The 17,464-nt window shown below is 41.9% G+C and overlaps 1 protein-coding gene across 9 annotated transcripts in view; it reads left to right on the top strand.

The window, feature by feature from the left end:
• The window catches only part of LOC121284866 (diacylglycerol kinase beta), a 695,944-nt gene that overhangs the window by 102,341 nt on the left and 576,139 nt on the right, over positions 1-17,464 (top strand). The window contains exon 4 of one of the 9 annotated variants that reach the window (XM_041200705.1): positions 4,651-4,732. The exons of the other annotated variants lie outside the window; for them this stretch is intronic. The gene's annotated coding sequence lies outside the window, so the exon portion shown is untranslated. The remainder of the gene's footprint in view (positions 1-4,650; positions 4,733-17,464) is intronic. 9 annotated transcript variants of the gene reach the window in all.

Genomic DNA, 17,464 nt, shown 5'->3' with positions numbered 1-17,464 from the left:
TTTGGTAGCTTTTCTTTAAAATATGCTGTGTACTTAAACTGAAAGAAAGTTTACCAATGATTAATTTCTATTTTTAAATAATGTGGGTCTCAATCAGTTGTGTATTTTTTTTACAAATGTAATAGAACGCTTGTTAGACAATGTGGCTCGTTCCACACTTCCGATCTTTTCCTGATTTGTGTCTCATAATTGGATACGCTTGAACTATTTTTGCTTAGCTGTTGAATTTTGCAGTTAAAGTTTGACACATACCATCAGTAATCTTTCAATGTTTCTGTTACACTTTGTGGAAGTTTACTGTGCGTTTTGAAATGTGCACACAAATCAACTACTGAATGCCATTATACATCGTAAGATTCTGTGAAAAGCTCATGACAGTAGTACATATTCAAGAGTATTTTGCCTATCTGTCCCAATGTCACTTACCATTTTTTAACGTGCCTATATTTTGAAATTTTGGTGCAATTAACATGAAACAATCTTCAAGCTTGGAATCCCTTCAATTATCACCAGACTCTAGATTCTTTATTTTCTCTCTGCCACCTTAACTTTCATCAACACCAGTCCTGAATTCCTTCAGTCACCAGCAAGGCTTGACCCTTATTTGGTACCCACAAAAAGTTCTATCAAAGATACACACACAAATGCATAAGCCATCCAGTTTATTTGCCATCCCTAACCAATCCTCTGTGCCTGCTACATGGAAATCTGCTGCCTGTTCTGGTTTTACATTTTGATCACTTGTCCTACCGTCAATTTTTTTGTTTCCTGTCGCTTCACTTCCTATTTCTCACTCTGCTGCCCCTAGGTCGAAGCCTGGCTGAATGGGACTATGGACTAGCTTTTGATTTCATATAGGATTCTCGGTTCCGCATGCTCACATCACTGGTTCTTCTAAAGCTGCCTCATACATCTATCATATCATGAAGCCCATCCATCTCCCTCTCTGAAAAGAAACCTGTCCAATTTCTTCCATTGTTCCTTGCTCCTCATTGGTCTCTGACACATCCACTCCATGTCATTTTTCAAAATATTCACTCCCTTGCAAATAAGGAATGAATCACCACAAGACCTGTATAAATGAGTTCACTGATAACCTCAGTCTTACAGAACTTGACTTTTAGCTAATGATTGCACACCCTCCCACCCCCCCCCCACCCCCCACCACTTCCCCTTTAACTGAAGCTGCCCTTCCCAGCCAAACATTACTATATCACTTAGTCCAACTATCATGCCATGCTTTTCATTGTCCGGTTTCCTTTCCATTTATCCCCTTACTCTTGCTATTCTTTGTTTATCACTTCATCTTATAGTAACCCACCCATTTCTTCACCTCTACTTCCAAGGTCTCTCTTGTATACTACCGTACCTTTTGAAAATCTTTTTTATTTCCTAACTCAGCACCAAATAGCTGCTTATCCCCAGGGACTTTGTGGAATATCAGAGAGCTCATGGATTTCATTGTCTGAGGTTGAGACTATTTGCTTGGTTGTCTCAGTCACTGTCCACCTACTCCATCCAAGTACAGACTGCTTTTATACCTTCCCATCAGTGCCAAGCTTTTACCGGTTAATCTTGTCTGTGACCCACTTCCTGTGCTATGAGCCCCTGAGACTTGGCTCCTCATCATACAATGACCTGTGTTCAGCCAACTACTCTCTTACGACATCAATATCTCCCTGACTTCAGACTTTGTCTCCAACCTTTTGAAGACTGTGGTTATCAGCCATGGCTCAAAAACCCTAATTTTCATCCCTAGTCCTCTCAATCTACAGGCCTAAGTCCAAACTCTCATACCTCTTGCAAATTCTGAAACTTATTGTTGTCATGTAGCACCATCCCATGTAGTTTCTGTCCTGCCCTTAGCACTGAGACTGCCTTGTCATTTGAACAATCAACTTCTTGGAATCTGACTATGGAGCCTGCTCCATCCTGATGCACTTCGACCATTCCATTCTTGTCCAGCATTTCCCATCTGTGTTCTACCAATGTGGCTGTGTCTTGATTTGTTTAATGTATATCTGCCCCACTTAAGACCTGTCAATTCCTACTGATCAAGTAATATGAAGCCCTGGATGCTCAAGTTCACCTTTAATCCAACATCTGGAAAGCTAAAGTCATCAATTTTGAATCCTGCATAAAATCCATGTTGCACCTGCTTCTCCCAACCATCAGTCCCCCCTACTGACAGTTTCCTCAGCCTGAACTTGACCATGCCTAACCTCAGTATCATATTTGATCTTGAACTGAGCTTTAAGCTTCTGCCATCATCAAACCCACTTGTACCTCTACAGCATAGAATTTTACAGCACAAGACAGAAGGTCCATTGCGTGTGGGCACTTTCAAAGAGCTATCCAATTCATCTCACTTCCCTGCTCTTTCCATATGGGAGTGGGTCGTTTATCTCCTTGAGCTTGGTCTGCCATTCAGTGAGATCATGGTTGATCAGCTGTGCCCTAACTCCATATACCTGCCTTACCTCCTATCACGTTAGCTATCAAAGATTTATCAGATTTAAAATGAACAGATGAGCCAGCATTGTATCATTGGTGAAAGTGTTCCAGACTTCCAAAACCTTCTGTGTGAGAAGTGTTTCCTAACCACTATGAAAGATTTGGTCAAACTTTTAGACCATGTCCCCTAGTCCTCGACTCCCGAACCAGTGAAAATAGTTTCTCTCTCTCTCTCTTTCTCTCCACACTATCCATTCGCCTTATAATTTTTAATCAAATCATCCATTCATCTTCTAAATTCCAGGGAATACAACCTTAGTTTGTGTAATCTTTCCTTATAATTTAACCCTTGAGGTCCAGGTATCATACTGGTAAATTTACTCTGCGCTCCTTCCAAAGCCAATGTATCCTTCCTAAGATGTAGAAGAAGAACTGAACACTGCTCCAGGTGTGGTCTAACTAGGGCTTTGTGTAGATTTGGCATAACATTTACCCCCATGGGAACAATTTTCGGGTTGGCGAGGGGGGTGGCAGGGCCCGCACGCTGACGTGTAAAATGACGCACGGTGGCGTTAGACGTGCATCCCAATGTCACCACACATCATTTAGATTGTCAGTTCGGCAGGCGCGCAGCCAACTGTCAAAGGCCTATTAAGGCCATTAAGAAAGTAATTAAAGTTGTTAAGAAGGTAGTCTGTCCAACCTTAATGTTGGCGGGCAGACAAAGAGCCCAGGTGGCCTTTGCATTTATCATGAAACCGCATCCAGGGGCGGGATGAGGTTTCATGAAGCGTTTATTAATTAAATAAAAACTTTTGAATAAATTAATGGACATGTCTCAGCTCATGTGACAGTTTCACATGAGGAGACATGTCCTTAATTGTTTTTTTACCTTTATTCAAAGTTTTATCATTGAAAGTAATCTCTGAGGTACCTCTGTGCCCCAGGAATTATTTCTGCACTTCTCCGCGCACATGCAGAAAAGAACACAGGCCCCGACTCAGGGAATCCACCCCCACCCCGCACGGGGGAGCGCTCAGCGCTTCCGGGCACGCGTCACGCTGGGTGGGCCTCAATTAGCCCGCCCACGTAAAACAGCGGAGCGACCCCGAATGGGTTCGCACCCGCCCCCACACAACCCCACCCCCACACAACCCACCCCCACCCAGACGGGGGAAAGTTCTGCCCATGTGTTCTAGTCCTTTGTAAAGAAGCCAGAATTCTTTGTGCTTTTTTATTTTATCCTGATCCTATCCATTGATCCCTAAGTCTGTTTGGATCTCCAATGTTTCGAGATTTTCGCCACTTAGAAAGTACTCTGGTTTACTGCTTCACTTCTAAAGAGGATGACCTTACTTGCACATGCCTGCATTGAAATCTATTTGCCATAGGTTTGGCCATTCACTTCATCTATTAATATCGTTTTGTAATCTAATGCTTTCACTTAGGCTTCTGACAATGCTGTCTAACTTTGTGTCATTGGCAAAGTTAGATATGTGGCGCTCTACTCCACCATCTTAAGTTCATATACATGGTGAATAGTTGTGGAGCACCACCCTCTATCTCCTGCTGCTCAGATAATTTCCTAACCAGCTCAATATTTTGCCTTCAGTCTTATGAGCTTTAACTGAAGCAAACCGTCTCTTATGAGGAGTTTTTATCAAATGCCTTTTGGTGGTTCATAGAAATTCATAGGCATTTTCCGGTCTTGTTTTTAAAAAAATGAATCATCTTCATCAGACATTACCTACTGTTGACTGATCTGCCCTGGCTCTCTCCAATCAGCTGAGAATTTTCAAGTTGTTCAGTCACCTGGTCTTAATTAACATCTATTATTTCTTGAATTGTGGAGTCGATTGAATTGTGGAGGCAATTTTCCAATTTAAAGGAAAACCTCCTCAATTGAAATAACTTTGGAGGGTTATAATTAGGGCATCTGCAATATTCTCACCTACTTCCTCTCAAACTTTGGGAAGCCATTTGGTCCTGGGTATCTGTTACTCTTTGACATTATGTTCTTCATTACTGTTACTTTGCTTATATTAATTTTGGTGAATTCATGTTGTATTATCATTGCCGCCTACCATGTTGTGTTATGGTGCGCAGCGATGCCTCAATGATATCTTAGACTTGAATGTTTAAACGTGAACCATTTATTGTTAATATCGTTAATCATTTATTTTTAACTATGTACAGGTCCCAGGTTACTGTCATGCATGGTGCTGCTGCCGTGCAGGTAGGCTGCTCCTGGATTGTTCTCTCTAGGTGTTCTCTCTAGGTAATACTATGTGACTCTCTGCATCATATCATGGGCAGTGCTATTTTCCAGTCCCACATTAACCCTTGCTCTGCTGTGCATCTTTATATTACAATGGCCTGCATGCACGTACTAAAACACATGTCCCTGATTCGTTATTAGTTTCCTGGGGTTAATTAGCATGCTGACTTTTTTCTCCACCATAAATATTGATATAAAGTAACTATTTAATGTGTCCTCCATTGGCAATATCACCATTATCAGTTTTCAAAGGGCCCACATTGTTTCTGACTGCCCTCTTCTTCCTAATTGTAAATATTTTCTGTTTATTTTGATATCCCTTGCCTATTTCTTTTCATTACCCCTTTTTGTAGCTCTTGTTATCTGTTGCTCTTTACTATCTCTTGCTAATTGTCACAAAGAAACATAGGTTACAGCAAAAAAAGGGGCTATTCAGGCTGTCGTGTCCATGCCAGCTCTCTGCAAGAGCAACTTGTGTAATCACGTTTTCCCCACCTTTTCCCTGCAGTCTTGCAAATGTTTCCTCCTTGGATAATTATTCATTTCTCTTTTGGAGACTTCGATTGAATCTGCATGCACTGCACACTCAGACACTGCTTTCCAGATGCTAACTACTCACTGCATAAGAGTTTTTCCTCATGTCGCTGTTGCTTCTTTTGCTAATAACCTTAAATTGGCATTCTGGTTTTCATTCCATCAGCCAACAGGAACATTTTGGCCCATCTACTTTATCCAAACCCTTTATGATTTTGAACATCACTATCATTTTGTTGTTATTTGTGTCTCTCCCAGTTGCCAGGATCTGTTCTTTTTTTGTGTACTTTGTGTGTGCTTTTTTATTTGTTTTATGTTGTCATTTACCTCTACTGTTGTCCATGGCTGTTTTCAGCAAGTAGATCTCTTGCCCTTGTCCTATTCCACTCTTCCCCAATTAAACTTAGGCTCACCAACCTTCTCTTACTCCCTATTTTCCTATCTGTCAACATAAAGTTCCTTGGCTTCATCCTACAAATCTTATATATCTTCACCTTACACAACCCAACCTCCACAACTTCATTCAGTCCTCTACTTTTTTCAGTTCAGGTCAGGTAATGTTTTCATTTCACATTCAGTGACAAAGACTTCTGTCATTTTGGAAACATGTGTTTTGGAACGTTCACTAGTTTTCTGTCTGGTTCTGTGGTTATGGACTTGTACATTTCAATAAATATGTAGTAACACTTAAAATTTTGATGTATCCAACTTTCAGTAAAGGAGATTGCAATTTCAGTACAGCCACTTTGGTAAAAACATTCTCCAGTGCATATCAATCAGCTTAACTACTGACCATTCCAAAAGGCTTTGTAGCATTGGCTTCCTCATCTGTTGTTACACTGGTAGAAAATATATTTTGGTTACCTGTCAATGAGAAACTCCCTTTTTTATTTAAAATAAAACCAGAAAATGCTGTAAACCCTTAGCAATACAGATAACTTTCCACAGATGTTAACATTTCAGGTCGATGACTTTTCATCAGAACTTTTTTATTTATCTTTGCATTTTAGTAATAAAGAATGAAAAAATAGATTTCCAGCAATATTTTGGTGCATTACTGATGGAATGCTGTATTGTTTAAAGGATCTACCTTAGAGATATAGTAAACAAAGGCCCTTTGAAGAAATGGTGAACTGTTCATTAATGTAATTTGATATGTCTGGTACATTGCTGTATGCAAGTAGGTAGGTATGCTGGCCTACATAACAACAGTAAGTCCTTCAAAAGTATTCACTCTGCTTTGAAACATTGCTGAGGATATGAATGAGTGCTACATGAATGTAAGTTTTTTTATTTCTGTAGGTGAAAGGAATTTTGTTCATCACCTTAAATCTTTGTAAAGCTTAGACAATTTTTTTGTGGAACAGTACACATTGTGGGCACAATAGGATTTGTTTGCGGCTACAGACATTTGATTGGCATTGTCAGCAGAGTACATAGAGATAATATTTAATATTGCACTGCCTCTCTTTAATGAGTTTGAGGCAGTCTGAAAGTTTGCGTAATGGCAATTTCTGAATTGTCTTTAGTATTTATTCTACATTTGTTTAAATGCACTTTTATTAAGTACCCATAAACCTTTTGTTTTATTTTTCAGTATAGGCCATGGTGTGTCCTTTTTTAAATAAAATGTGTGCTTTAATTTGTTTTGAGTATTCAATTGTGCATGTGTGTTAATTTTGTTAGTGTTAATGGAATGAGTGCAAATTTCTGTTCACGCTAAAATGCTCCCAAGTATAAACAAGTGTGGCATGCGTTAACTACCTTGTATTCTCTTTTGCTTAATAAATAACATTTAATAGAACATGGGCAAATTTACATGGGATTGTATTATTTTTGGCCCACTGTACAAAACTAATCAAAGGTCAATGACTTGGTGAATCCAGCAGTATGCGTATACAGCACCAATCTCTCAGACATGAAAAGGAGAAATAGGGACTGTAGGGCAACAGTAATATAATTTGAGCTATTTTCAACGCTTTTGCTTTGTCTGCCAAAAAGAATCTGTTTCTATTCTGATCAGTTTCAACTATTTTACAAGTTGGCTGTGTAATTCTGCAGAGCTTCTCCTCATCTACTGCTATAACCTCAGTGGGCACCCTTCAAACCTTTCCGCTGGGGGCTCGGCCAACAAAGTTATGACAAGAGACTAAGGGAAGCTCGAATTACTGGATGGCATACCTTGGATTAATAGTTATTGTATGCTTTTCATTTTTTTATGGGATGGGGGTGTCGGTGACAAGGCCATTTTGTTGCCCATGCCTTATTGCCCTCGAGAAGGTCGTGATGACCAGCCTTATTGAACCACTGCAGTCCGTCAGGTGTTGGTACACCCACAGTGCTTTTAGGGAGGTAGTTCTACATTTCAGGCCCTGCGGTAATGATGGAAATGTGAAATACAGCTAACCCTTATTCAACACACCTAATATGTTCCCGAGAAATGGCACGTTAAAGGAAAATGTGCTAAATAAAAATAATTTTTCCATAAGAAATCCGGTTACATGGCGTAGTGGTATTGTCACTGGACAAGTAATCCAGAGACCCAGGGTAATGCTCTGGGGACCTGGGTTCAAATCCTACCACGGCAGATGGTGGAATTTGAATTCAATAAAAAATCTTGAATCAAAAATTTAATGATGACCATCAAACCATTGTCGATTGTTGTAAAAACCCATCTGGTTCACAAATGTTCTTTAGGATCTGTTGTCCTTATCTGGTCTGGCCTACATGTGACTCCAGACCCACAGCAATGTAGTTGACTCTTAAACGCCCTCTGAAATGGCCTAGCAAGCCTCTCAGTTGTTAAAACTACAAAGTCACAAAAAAGGAATGAAATTGGATGGACCACCCAGCATCGCCCTAGGCACCGGAAACCACAACGGCAATCGCAGCCCTGTCGACCCTGCAAAGTCCTCCTTATTAACAAATGGGGGCTAGTGCCAAAATTGGGAGCGCTGTCTCACAGACTAGTCAAGCAACAGCTTGACATAGTCATTCTCATGGAATTATACCTTACAGATGATGCCCCAGACATCACATCTCTGGGTATGTCCTGTCCCACTGGCAGGACAGACACAGCAGCGGTGGTGGCACAGTGGTATACAGTCGGGAGGGTTTTGCCTTGGGAGCCCTCCGCATCGATGCTGGACCCCATAAAGTCTCAGGGGCAAGGAAACCTCCTGCTGATTATCACGTACCGCCCTCCCTCAGCTGATGAATCACTACTCCTCCATGTTGAACACCATTTGGAGGAAGCACTAAGGGTTGCAAGAGTGCAAAATTTACTCTGGGTGGGGCCTTCAATGTCCATCACCAAGAGTGGCTCGGTAGCACCACTACTGACGGAGCTGGCTGAGTCCTAAATGACATAGCTGCTAGACTGGGCCTGCGGCAGGTGGTGACAGAACTAACAAGAGGGAGAAACATACTTGACCTCATCCACACCAACCTGCCTGCCACAGCTGGGAGATAGATAGTTTAAATAAGTTACACTTGTATGTGTAAGGAATGAGTTTTAACTTTTAACTTTAAATTGGTGATTTGTATTTCTGTATCTGTGGCTTAAGAAAGATCAAATGGAGTTTTAGTTTCACTTTAAAAGGCTGCTTGCATTTCTAATGAGCCATTTACGACCTTTATAAAGTGAAAGTAAACATAAGTAAGAAGAACAATGCTGTTGCCTAGCAACAGGGGGCCAGATAAGGCAGGTTCCTCCCACAGGCACACACAAACAAGAAGAAAGACAGTTCGTTTTGGAAGCTGTTTGAGTTCAGTTGGTTTGAAGGCAACTGTGAACCTAAACAGCCTAAAAAGGGACAGATAGCAAGTCCCAAGCTAAGGAAAACCCCAAAAGCCAAGGGGAGTGGAAGAAGAGAAAGTCCAAAGAGGACCTTCTAGTTAAAGAAAGGACAGCAACCTGGGAAAGGTCCTGTTAAGTGATGTTGAGTGGGGAGCAGAAAGACACCAAGCTTCAGATGTAAAGTGAGAACAACTTGCAAGAAGGTTCAAAGAGGCAACTGAAGGTCTGTAATTCTTTGCTATGGGCATGTGAAGCTGTGGTGTACTGTTAAGGCTGAGTTGATGAGAGAGAGTGCATGGAAGACAGCTTGAATGCATGTGGTGACCCAGGGAAGAGGAATATCAGAAATCCTGGAGGAGAACCCTTGTGGAAGGCGTCCGAGAGAAAACACCAGTTTGGCAATAGATTCCAAGGCGAGGTCCTGAAGAATGGAGATTGGAATCCCTCTTGTGAAGGATGGAGTTCAGTGAGACTGGTTGGCTCAGGGTGTGACAAGCATCTGGGGGGGATTTGAGGAGAGACATCATAGCATCTGTTTGAGGCGGCATCTGTCACTTGGTGTGGTGTTTGCATGGACACTGTACTTATGGTGAACATTTAAAGTATAAGATATAGCTTTGGTAACCAGCGTTATCCTTACAAATCTGTATACATCTGTAAAGGTATAGTTGTGGGTGAAGGAGCAATGTAATATAGTTCACCTTTTCTTGTTGAATAAATGTTTTATTCTTTTGTTAAAAGTTCATCAGCTGACTCCTGTGGCTCTGTTCAGTAGCTACTTTCCACTTTTCTAATCAAACAAATAAAAGTTAGGACCTATCAAGCTGGGTTCCACTCCGGAATCAGGCTTGTCCAAGGGTAACCTTAGCTTGGATCATAACACATCTGTCCATGACAGTATAAGTAGGGGTGACCAATGCACAGTCATTGTGGAGATGAAGCCCCACTGTTACATTGAGGACACCCTCCATCGTGTTATGTAGCACTACCACCGTGCTTTATGGGATAGATTTCTAACAGATCTAGCAACTCAAGACTGAGCATCCATGAAGCACTCTGGGCCAGCAGCAGCAGCAGAATTGTACTCAAACATAATCTGTAACCTCATGGCCTGGCATATCACCCACTCTACCTTTACCATCAAGCCACGGGATCAACCCTGGCTCAATGAAGAGTGCAGAAGGGCATGCTAGAAGCAGCACCAGGCATATCTAAAAATGAGGTGTCAACCTGATGAAGCTATAACATGCTACTTGCATGCCACACAGCATAAATAGCACATGATAGTCTAAGCTAAGCGATCCCACAACCAATGGATCAGATCTAAACTCTGCAGTCCTGCCCCAACCAGTCGTGAATGGTGGTGGACAATTAAACAACTCACGAGGAGGAGGCTCAACAAATATCCCCATCCTCAATGATGGAGGAGGCCAGCGCATCAGTCCAAAAGATAAGGCAGAAGCATTTGCAAGCGTTTGTGCTGAGTGGATGATCCATCTCTCCCTCCTCCAGAGGTCCCCAGCCTTACCGATGTCAGTCTTCAGGCAATGCGATTCACTCCATGTGATATCAAGAAACGGCCGAAGGCACTGGATATTGTAAAGGCTGAGGGCTCTGACAATATTCTAGCAATAGTACTGAAGACTTGTGCTCCAGATCTTGCCATTCCCCCTAGCCAAGTTGTTCCAGTACAGCTACAACACTGACATCTACCCGGAAAATTGCCCAGGTATGTCCTATACACAAAAAGCAGGACAAATCCAACCTAGCCAATTACCACCCCATCAGTCTACTCTCGATCATCAGTAAAGTAATGGAAGACAACATCAACAGCGCCATCAAGTGGCACTTGCTTGGCAATAACCTGCTCACTGACACCCAGTTTGGGTTCTGCCAGGGCCACTTAGCTCCTGACCTCATTACAGCCTTGGTTCAAACATGGACAAGAGAACTGAACTCCATAGGCGAGGTGAGAGTGACTGCCCTTGACATCAAAGCAGTATTTGACTGAGTGTGGCATCAAGGAGCCCTAACAAAACTGGAGTTAATGGGAATCAGGGAAAACTATCCATTGGTTGGAGTCTTACCTAGCACTAAAGAAGATGGTTGTGGTTGCTGGAGGTCAGTTATCTCAGCTGCAGGACATCACTGCAGGAGTTTCTCAGGGTAGTCGTCCTCTGCCCAACCATCTTCAGCTGCTTCATCAATGACCTTCCCTCCATCATAAGGTCAGAAGTGGGGATGTTCGCTGATGATTGCACAATGTTCAGCACCTTTAGCGACTCTTCAGATACTGAAGTAGTTCATGTCCAAATGCAGCAAGACCTGAACAATATCCAGGCTTGGGCTGACAAGTGGCAAGTAACATTCACACCAAAGAAATGTCAGGAAGTGACAACCTCCAACAAGAGAGCATCTAACTATTGCCCCTTGAAGTGCAATGGCATTGCCATCACTGAATTCCCCATTATCAACATGCTGAGGGGTTACCATTGACCAGAAACAGAACTGGACTAGCCATATAAGTACCGTGGCTGCAAGAGCAGATCGGAGGCTAGGAATCATATGACGAGTAATTCGCCTCCTGATTCCCCAAAGCCTGTCCACCATCTATAAGTCACAAGTCAGGAGTGTGATGGAATGCTCCCCACTTGCCTGGATGAGTGCTGCTCCTACAACACTGATGAAGCTTGACACCATCCAGGGCAAAGCAGCCCGCTTGATTGGCACATCCACAAACATTCACTCCCTCCACCACCGACGCACATTAGCAGCAGTGTGTACCATCTACAAGATGCACTGCAGGCATTCACCAAGGCCCCTTCAACAGCACCTTCCAAACCCATGACCACTACCATCTAGAAGGACAAAAGGGCAGCAGATAGATGGCAACACCACCACCTGGAAGTTCCCCTCCAAGTCACTCCCCACCCTGACTTGGAAATATATTGCTGTTCCTGCAATCATTGTCCTTTGGTGTCAGGTAAGGCACCAGCCACTGGAGAGTTTTCCTGCTGATTCCCATTGGCTTCAATATTGCTCAGTCAAATGATACCTTGACTGCCTTGACATAAAGTGAATTAATTCTCACCTCCTCTGGATTTCAACTCTTTTGCTAATGTTTGGACCAAGGCTGTAATGAAGCCGAGAGGTTAGGGGTCCTGATTTGTTCAGTTAGAAATGTGTATTAATCAAATCTACTGCAGCAAAACATTTTTGAGAGTGCAATATTTTAATCTCCTTTACCCTGTCTATGTTAAATCATATAAGGATATAATTTAGACATTTCTCTGTTTAGAACAATCACTGTCAAGAGGGTGCAAGAACGAAACAATTGGACCTTTTGAAAGATGCCATTACCCAAAGAAGCATATGTATTGCTGATGTGCTATCTCACTAGACGTAAGCAAAGAAAAAATATGTAAGGAGATAGCACCTCAACAGTAGTTGACTAATGTTAGCTCCAAACCCACGCCTGCAACCAAGGAGCAATAGTGAAAGTGAAAATGACATTGTTGCAAAATCTTTACCACAGCTCCTTGTGCCTGAAAGGGGTCAATCAGTCGAATAAATTAGTATGATTTCTATCAGAGTACTGAGAGTTTAGGGGAGGGGGGTTGGGGGGGGGAGGGGGTTGTGTAATATTGTTTTCCACAAAACAGCAGCACTGCGTCTGATTTTCACCCTGTAAGTGGGTGGGTTTTGAATGAGCTTAGGTTTAGTCCGTTCTGCTCGAGCAGAAATGGCTTTAGAGACGGACCCAGTTATTTTGGTCCTGTGTGCTGTTGATTATATTACTGTTTTGTGTGCTTGGACGTGAACTTGCCACCACTTTGGTGAAAATGAGGGAGAATTTATTGAAAGAAGCCTACATAGACTCCAGTACACCATGCAATGGAAGTTGCTTTGATCTGTCAAATTTTGTTAGAGTTATTTTAATATTCTAATTGTTCCAAAACTCTAAATGTGAGTACTTATGTTATCAGATGTATGGACAATTTATAATCACTGGAAGCAGTACAAACTTAGTGAATAAACTCCTGACATAGCAGCAAATTTATACGTATTTTTTCCCTTTTTTTTAAATGAGCTATCATTAGTTCACCTTAAAAACATTACTGGTCTTTGGGTCTTTTAAACTGTTTTTCTGGATTATATCAAGTGTTGAAAATGTTTTCTTCATGGGATGTGACACGCTTGAAAGGCCAGCATTTGTTGCCCATCCGTAAATGGTTGGCTTGCTAGGCCATTGCGCAGGGTAGTTAAGAGTCAGCCACTTTGCTGTGGATCTGGAATCAGATGTAGGCCAGGCCAGGTAAGCATGGCAGATTTCCTTCCCTACGGGGCATGAGTGAACCTGTCGGGTTTTTACAACAATTGTTGATGGTTTCATGGCACTGTTACTGAGTTTAGCTTTATATTCCAGATTTATTATTCAAAGTTAAATTCCACCAGCGGCCATGGTGGGATTTAAAGCCATGTCCCCAGAACATTAGCCTGGGCCTCTGGATTACTAGTCCAATCACATCGTCCCTACTCCCCCATCTCCCATAGATGAAGAGACTGGCTGCGATTTGTTTCACAACTTCATTGGAACTGATGGCAAGAAAAAGGAAGCAATATAATGGCCTAGATTTTCCTTTCTCAGTGGTTACGAGCGTATCATCGTTCACTGCTACTGAGGAACGCAACGGCACCTCAACTTCTGCTGAGCTCAGGGATACTGAAATCCGAAAGTTTGCAGTACACCTGAATGCATGCTGACTGTCCCACCATTCCTATTTTAGTGGTAGGGACCATTAGTCTGAAAAAATTGTCTGTTTGCCTTCAACTTGCACAAGTTTGTCTCGGCAAAAAGTGATGGCTATTAATCACAGGCATAGATCAAGGAGTCAGCCTCCAAATGCTTATGCCCCATCCATAAAATGAATAGATGGTTGCTAATTTAGATTAAAATGGTTATCATTTCCCCCTGCTCTTCTGCATCCATGGCTCCTCAGCCCTGTCGATGTTGGAAACAGAACCTGAGGGAGGGAGGGAGGGGGTGGTTTACCTTGTTAATATTTGCGGGACAGACCATGGCAGACATTTTTCAAAACTGTTTAAACTACTTAGAAGTATATAAGAGTTTTAAAAGGGACACTTAAAAAGCGTCATAACTGTTTGAAGATATTAAAATCTTATAAAGAGTAACTTTGCTGAAATGAGCTGAAGACTCACTTCGAGGAGCATATGTTCAGATTGTGATGCTATTAGGGTTGTGGCTGCACTGGTACATATGCCTTGAAAGCCCTCACTGCTTGTTCCAATGGTAAGCCCTGCTGCAGGATGACAGCAAGTTTTAGCTATGGACAAAGTAGGTAGGGAATTTCTAGGGCAGTCAACGATGAACACCGCTGCTTTGCTGTTCAGTAGATTTTCCAAGTTTCGTAAGCACATTGACCAAATGTTCAATGACAGTTAAAAACTTTTTCCCTTTTCAAAAACTGAAGTATTTTCTGCCTAGTTTTTGGTAGCTGTCACTTGAAAATGTACCCACTGCACACACACAGGAAGTTTAGCAGGTAACTGAAGTCGGTCCTAATACAAAGTTGTGAATTTCATTGTTGATAGTCTGCCTGGTTAAAAAGGATTGGGAAGTGTGAAACCTGCTTTTCTTGATCCTTGGCTCAGTTTATATTTTACTGATGAGGGCCATTTTTAAATTTGATTGGATTGACATTCAGAGTCCATGTTATCCCAGTTACACTCTTCTAGAATATGAAATGGATAGGTTTGTTCAGGTAAAAAAGAATAATTGAAGTTAAAGGATCCTCTGAGGAAGGTGATTCCTTAAAAGCCTCAGAAGAAAGGCTCCCTGAATGATAAGAACACAAAGTAATTTATAAAATTAAATTTGTAATTTCATTATTTTGTCAATTTGAGCTAGACTTATAAAAAGATAAGGTGTAAATAAATATTGTGTTAATTAAATCTTCCATTTCATTATTTGCATGATAAATTTACTTATCATCTTTAAAGTTTAAAATATGATCTACTGGAATTTACTGTTTTCAGAGACTCAAAGTGAGGCATTGGATAGACTAGTACACTATTAATTAACAAACAGGAATTACTGTTCGCTACCTGCAGGCACATTAATGAAAACTTTCATAGATTTCAAGGCAAGATAAACATTTCTGAGGATTTGCCACAGTTCGTCACCAACCTCTGTGTATGAAGGTCAGTGAGCCTGGGTCAAAATATAAATGACTGTTAGGCTGGAAAATTTGGCTAAAGCTGTTAATAAATATATCCTTAAGGCAACTGGAAGCCTTTAAGATGCTCCTTTAAAAACTAGCTCTGACCAAGCTTTTATTCGCCTGCCCTGATACCTCTTTCTTTGGCTCTGTTTTTCTCTGCATTTCCTGTAATGCTCCATAGGATGTTTTCCTATGTTAAAAATGCTATTTAGATGCAAGATGCTTTTAATGTAGGTATGTCGAAACTCATATCTTATATGTATAAGCACAAATAGGACAGGGTGGGCTGGATTTTGGAATCAATTGAGGTGGCAACTGGAGTAAGACAAGTTCTTTAGAGGCTGCCACCACAAATTTGCTGCTACATCTTAAAACCTCTGCAATAATTACCACTGTTAGCTAGCCGATTAGTTTTAGATGAGCTTGCTCAAAAATGATCTTTTTCACTCTGTCTCTTGAGTTTTGGTACAAAGCAAGCATTTATTTATGCCCGTTTATGTGCTTTAGATTAGTAACCCTTTCTTACCCATGTTCCTAACACTACCACTATAGTTGTAGGAGCTGCAGGAAGGTGTCCCTTAGGCAGGTAGTCCTTGTGAAGGCCATTTTGTATGCTGCCACCCAAGGTGGATGTTGTTCTGCCTTTATATCAATCACTTTAGTGATTGAGAAAAACTCGAGCTTTTGCTGCTATTTTCATTTAACTTTTGCATTAGAAACATAGATTTAACAATGAGAATTTCTCCAGGAGAAATGTGATTATGTAGAAAAGGTTATATTTTAGGCTGTTGGAGTCAGGCTTCACAAAAAGCATCGCTTCCCTACCTGCATATACCCATTCATCAGGATCCACAGACCAATAGAGCCTCCGATCTTCTGAATGCCAGTGCTTCAGAAGATTGTGTTTCCCAATGGAGGCTATTGCAGAATGATGTCAGCTGCTGGCTGAAGACCTGTAGCACTCTCCCACTAAGACAACAGTGCCCCCTGTAGCACTCAAGGTCAACGCTATCTTCAGTTCCTTTATGATCGATTTGTTCCAGGCAGCACCTGGTGATGTTTGTTATCTAAGGGAAATAGCATTGCATCAAGAAGGTCACTGATGTCCTTTACAGAAAGGCTGCAGGATTCATGTCCATTCCATTGAAAAAAGCCAAACAGAGAGAAACCAAACACAGAAAAAGATATGTCTAGTCCTACAAATTGGCCTGATTCTCAGAAGTACAAGGAACAACTGAATATCATAATTCCCCAGATTTTCAAATAGCTATGATTCTACCCTAACTCTTGACACAAATCAGCCAAGTGGCAGGACCTGTGCCACATTTACTCTCAACCCACACTCTGTCCGCTGGCGCATGTGTAGATTCTCCCGCTGTTGACATCACTGGTGCTCCCGTCATCTGGTGCCGGTACTGGTTGTACCTGAGTTGCCTAGTGCACCACTGGCCTGAGGCCTCACTCACCACCCCTTTGCCGAGCCTTCACCGTCTCATTGCCCCTCTCCCTTCCCTCTGCAGGCTCAGAGGTTGCCGAGTGTTTGATTACGGATCAAATAGTCCCAAATGGAACTTTGAAATCCTGTGCTAGTGTGGCTTTCTGGCTGTCTCAGAAGGCATCTTCCACTTTGGAAACCACCAATGTATTTGGAAGCTGTCCTTGTTGCCTTTCTACTGCGCTTGGCTATTCTGAATGTGGTGGGAAATTTGTTTCAATGTATTGGTAGATGTTGGTAGAGGATCCAACATCTCATTCATGCCAGCATGGAAACTGTTTCCACTGTCTGCATACAAGATTAATGCACTTCAATTGTAACTCTTTGAAGACTGAGGCCTGGCTCCCTAGGCTCCTCTGCCAAAGATGGCCATTTTACTATCCTCACTGGAGGAATGGCAAAGTCCTCCTCCCAATTCCAGCTTTTCATGCTCACCACTGCTCAGTGCATTGCTTGGTGAAAATACATGTGAGGGAGTGGCAGCAGTTGAGACTGAGAGCCTGGCAGCAGATTCGCTAGTGGAAAAGTCTGGCTAATTGTCATGGCCTGCTGGCCTGTTGCTGTAAGGGCTGTGAAATACAGAAAAGCTTGTTCAGCTGTTCACACACTGACACTCCCATTTTGAAGAAATAGTTGCTTAATTTAAGCATACTGCAATACTT

Source organism: Carcharodon carcharias, chromosome 12 (assembly GCF_017639515.1).
Source record: "Carcharodon carcharias isolate sCarCar2 chromosome 12, sCarCar2.pri, whole genome shotgun sequence".
Taxonomy (NCBI): Eukaryota; Metazoa; Chordata; class Chondrichthyes; order Lamniformes; family Lamnidae; genus Carcharodon; species Carcharodon carcharias.
This window is presented reverse-complemented; position numbering and strand designations above follow the sequence as displayed.